Genomic DNA, 5,616 nt, shown 5'->3' on the forward strand with positions numbered 1-5,616 from the left:
GAACCCAGGACGGAGTCCGGACCGAGTCCCCGCGATTAAGAACGCGGTCCCCCGCCCGCCCGCCCGCCCGCCCACACACGCCAGATCTCCGTCCTGCCCCCACCCCCACCCCCGTCCTGACACTACGACCCCGGGTCAAGTGCGGCGTGTCCCGAACCGGCAGGAGGCCTCATACTTGCCGATTGCCGGTTCGGCCGCGCACTCGGACCTGCTCCCAAAGTCCTCCCCATAGTAGGTCTGGACCCCCCTTATCTCAGCATTTGTCTTGCGCGGGCGGAAGGCGATTTTCTCCCCGACGAGAGGCTTGCCGGCCGCCAAGGCCCGGGACGTCTGCGGCAAAAGTCCGACGGCGCGTGGTAGCTCAGAAGGCTGTTTCGGTGAAAGAGTCCTGCGGTAATGGCGCCTTCTTAATAATAGTAACTTGAATAAAAATAACATAAGACAACACGAATAACGGGAGTAGAAGAAGAAGAATTAGGGAGGAAGAAAGCGTAATATAGTGAAGTAGATGGTTTTGTATTCTTATGAGTTGTTTGATTTTGAGTGAGTGAGTGGGATGTGTTGTTTTGGTTGCGTCCTATGTTTTTCTTTTATGGTTCTGTTGTGTCTTATTCTTTTTGTTGTGCCCTCTAATTATTCTTTTTCTGTCTCACTGTGTTGATGTATCGCATTGTTTTGTTGTGTCTTATGTTCTTGTACCTTATTGTAGGTCACTGCCACCGGGGATAAAATCATTTGCAGTCAATAACAAATAATAAAAATAATAATATGGTTAAGTATTTGTAAATCATTAAAATTGGGCTTGCGGTGCCCCGTCTCGAAAGAAATCATCGTATAGCCGTTAACGCATTAAAAGTAAGTCATGTAAGAGACTACGCCTGTGTTTGATGGGTTGTATTGGGACGGTCGCTTCCTGAGGCCAATTCAGACGGCGAGTATAGTTACGGGGCTGCTTCGAAGCACGAGACCGTGCCGTGATAGCGCCTTCCTAAGAATAAGAAATAGAACGAATATAACTTCAGCGGCTAAGTCCGAAATATTCCAAAATGCAGTAAAATATTCTTAATTGAAAAAAAATGGGCTTGCTGTGCACAATAATGCCGTTAATTGTCTAAAAATAAATTTCCGAAATTTAACTCAAAAGTCATGGCTCTGCGGCTATGTCCCGTGGTGCTTGGAACTTGAAATCAGTTCTGCGGCTATGTCCGACCGTGCGTGTTAGTTGAGTCGCTTCAGCGGCTAAGTCCGAAAATTTCCAAAATGCAGAAAAATACACATAATTGAAGAAAGTTGGCCTTGCTGTGCTTAATAATATCGTTAATAGATTAAAAATAAATTTCCGCTGTGTTAGGTGGGCCTTACTTGGACGGTACGAATTCTGCGGCTATGTCCCGTGGTGCGTGGTACTTGAAACCAGTTCTGCGGCTATGTCCGACCGTGCGTGTTAGTTGAGTCGCTTCAGCGGCTAAGTCCAAAAAATTTCCAAAATGCAGAAAAATACACATAATTGAAGAAAATTGGGCTTGCTGTGCTTAATAATATCGTTAATAGATTAAAAATAAATTTCCGCTGTGTTAGCTGGGCCTTACTTGGACGGTACGAATTCTGCGGCTATGTCCCGTGGTGCGTGGTACTTGAAACCAGTTCTGCGGCTATGTCCGACCGTGCGTGTTAGTTGAGTCGCTTCAGCGGCTAAGTCCAAAAAATTTCCAAAATGCAGAAAAATACACATAATTGAAGAAAATTGGGCTTGCTGTGCTTACTAATATCGTTAATAGATTAAAAATAAATTTCCGCTGTGTTAGCTGGGCCTTACTTGGACGGTACGAATTCTGCGGCTATGTCCCGTGGTGCGTGGTACTTGAAATCAGTTCTGCGGCTATGTCCCACCGTGCGTGTTACTTGAGTCGCTTCAGCGGCTAAGTCCGAAAATTTCCAAAATGCAGAAAAATATACATAATTGAAGAAAATTGGCCTTGCTGTGCTTAATAATATCGTTAATAGATTAAAAATAAATTTCCGCTGTGTTAGGTGGGCCTTACTTGGACGGTACGAATTCTGCGGCTATGTCCCGTGGTGCGTGGTACTTGAAATCAGTTCTGCGGCTATGTCCGACCGTGCGTGTTAGTTCAGTCGCTTCAGCGGCTAAGTCCGAAAATTTCCAAAATGCAGAAAAATATTCATAATTGAAGAAAATTGGCTTTGCTGTGCATAGTAATGCCGTTAATTGACTAAAAATAAATTTCCGCTGTGTTAGGTGGGCCTTACTTGGACGGTACGAATTCTGCGGCTATGTCCCGTGGTGCGTGGTACTTGAAACCAGTTCTGCGGCTATGTCCGACCGTGCGTGTTAGTTGAGTCGCTTCAGCGGCTAAGTCCGAAAATTTCCAAAATGCAGAAAAATATTCATAATTGAAGAAAGTTGGCCTTGCTGTGCATAGTAATGCCGTTAATTGACTAAAAATAAATTTCCGCTGTGTTAGGTGGGCCTTACTTGGACGGTACGAATTCTGCGGCTATGTCCCGTGGTGCGTGGTACTTGAAACCAGTTCTGCGGCTATGTCCGACCGTGCGTGTTAGTTGAGTCGCTTCAGCGGCTAAGTCCAAAAAATTTCCAAAATGCAGAAAAATACACATAATTGAAGAAAATTGGGCTTGCTGTGCTTAATAATATCGTTAATAGATTAAAAATAAATTTCCGCTGTGTTAGCTGGGCCTTACTTGGACGGTACGAATTCTGCGGCTGTCCCGTGGTGCGTGGTACTTGAAACCAGTTCTGCGGCTATGTCCGACCGTGCGTGTTAGTTGAGTCGCTTCAGCGGCTAAGTCCAAAAAATTTCCAAAATGCAGAAAAATACACATAATTGAAGAAAATTGGGCTTGCTGTGCTTAATAATATCGTTAATAGATTAAAAATAAATTTCCGCTGTGTTAGCTGGGCCTTACTTGGACGGTACGAATTCTGCGGCTATGTCCCGTGGTGCGTGGTACTTGAAATCAGTTCTGCGGCTATGTCCCACCGTGCGTGTTACTTGAGTCGCTTCAGCGGCTAAGTCCGAAAATTTCCAAAATGCAGAAAAATATACATAATTGAAGAAAATTGGCCTTGCTGTGCTTAATAATATCGTTAATAGATTAAAAATAAATTTCCGCTGTGTTAGGTGGGCCTTACTTGGACGGTACGAATTCTGCGGCTATGTCCCGTGGTGCGTGGTACTTGAAATCAGTTCTGCGGCTATGTCCGACCGTGCGTGTTAGTTGAGTCGCTTCAGCGGCTAAGTCCGAAAATTTCCAAAATGCAGAAAAATATTCATAATTGAAGAAAATTGGCCTTGCTGTGCATAGTAATGCCGTTAATTGACTAAAAATAAATTTCCGCTGTGTTAGGTGGGCCTTACTTGGACGGTACGAATTCTGCGGCTATGTCCCGTGGTGCGTGGTACTTGAAACCAGTTCTGCGGCTATGTCCGACCGTGCGTGTTAGTTGAGTCGCTTCAGCGGCTAAGTCCGAAAATTTCCAAAATGCAGAAAAATATTCATAATTGAAGAAAGTTGGCCTTGCTGTGCATAGTAATGCCGTTAATTGACTAAAAATAAATTTCCGCTGTGTTAGGTGGGCCTTACTTGGACGGTACGAATTCTGCGGCTATGTCCCGTGGTGCGTGGTACTTGAAACCAGTTCTGCGGCTATGTCCGACCGTGCGTGTTAGTTGAGTCGCTTCAGCGGCTAAGTCCAAAAAATTTCCAAAATGCAGAAAAATACACATAATTGAAGAAAATTGGGCTTGCTGTGCTTAATAATATCGTTAATAGATTAAAAATAAATTTCCGCTGTGTAGGCTGGGCCTTACTTGGACGGTACGAATTCTGCGGCTGTCCCGTGGTGCGTGGTACTTGAAACCAGTTCTGCGGCTATGTCCGACCGTGCGTGTTAGTTGAGTCGCTTCAGCGGCTAAGTCCAAAAAATTTCCAAAATGCAGAAAAATACACATAATTGAAGAAAATTGGGCTTGCTGTGCTTAATAATATCGTTAATAGATTAAAAATAAATTTCCGCTGTGTTAGCTGGGCCTTACTTGGACGGTACGAATTCTGCGGCTATGTCCCGTGGTGCGTGGTACTTGAAATCAGTTCTGCGGCTATGTCCCACCGTGCGTGTTACTTGAGTCGCTTCAGCGGCTAAGTCCGAAAATTTCCAAAATGCAGAAAAATATACATAATTGAAGAAAATTGGCCTTGCTGTGCTTAATAATATCGTTAATAGATTAAAAATAAATTTCCGCTGTGTTAGGTGGGCCTTACTTGGACGGTACGAATTCTGCGGCTATGTCCCGTGGTGCGTGGTACTTGAAACCAGTTCTGCGGCTATGTCCGACCGTGCGTGTTAGTTGAGTCGCTTCAGCGGCTAAGTCCAAAAAATTTCCAAAATGCAGAAAAATACACATAATTGAAGAAAATTGGGCTTGCTGTGCTTAATAAAATCGTTAATAGATTAAAAATAAATTTCCGCTGTGTTAGGTGGGCCTTACTTGGACGGTACGAATTCTGCGGCTATGTCCCGTGGTGCGTGGTACTTGAAACCAGTTCTGCGGCTATGTCCGACCGTGCGTGTTAGTTGAGTCGCTTCAGCGGCTAAGTCCGAAAATTTCCAAAATGCAGAAAAATATTCATAATTGAAGAAAGTTGGCCTTGCTGTGCATAGTAATGCCGTTAATTGACTAAAAATAAATTTCCGCTGTGTTAGGTGGGCCTTACTTGGACGGGACGAATTCTGCGGCTATGTCCCGTGGTGCGTGGTACTTGAAATCAGTTCTGCGGCTATGTCCGACCGTGCGTGTTAGTTGAGTCGCTTCAGCGGCTAAGTCCAAAAAATTTCCAAAATGCAGAAAAATACACATAATTGAAGAAAATTGGGCTTGCTGTGCTTAATAATATCGTTAATAGATTAAAAATAAATTTCCGCTGTGTTAGCTGGGCCTTACTTGGACGGTACGAATTCTGCGGCTGTCCCGTGGTGCGTGGTACTTGAAACCAGTTCTGCGGCTATGTCCGACCGTGCGTGTTAGTTGAGTCGCTTCAGCGGCTAAGTCCAAAAAATTTCCAAAATGCAGAAAAATACACATAATTGAAGAAAATTGGGCTTGCTGTGCTTAATAATATCGTTAATAGATTAAAAATAAATTTCCGCTGTGTTAGCTGGGCCTTACTTGGACGGTACGAATTCTGCGGCTATGTCCCGTGGTGCGTGGTACTTGAAATCAGTTCTGCGGCTATGTCCCACCGTGCGTGTTACTTGAGTCGCTTCAGCGGCTAAGTCCGAAAATTTCCAAAATGCAGAAAAATATACATAATTGAAGAAAATTGGCCTTGCTGTGCTTAATAATATCGTTAATAGATTAAAAATAAATTTCCGCTGTGTTAGGTGGGCCTTACTTGGACGGTACGAATTCTGCGGCTATGTCCCGTGGTGCGTGGTACTTGAAATCAGTTCTGCGGCTATGTCCGACCGTGCGTGTTAGTTGAGTCGCTTCAGCGGCTAAGTCCGAAAATTTCCAAAATGCAGAAAAATATTCATAATTGAAGAAAATTGGCCTTGCTGTGCATAGTAATGCCGTT

This window comes from Zootermopsis nevadensis, unplaced genomic scaffold (genome assembly GCF_977971745.1).
Source record: "Zootermopsis nevadensis isolate Lab colony 2312 unplaced genomic scaffold, Znev_1.0 Znev_ptg000238l, whole genome shotgun sequence".
NCBI classification, from domain to species: Eukaryota; Metazoa; Arthropoda; class Insecta; order Blattodea; family Termopsidae; genus Zootermopsis; species Zootermopsis nevadensis.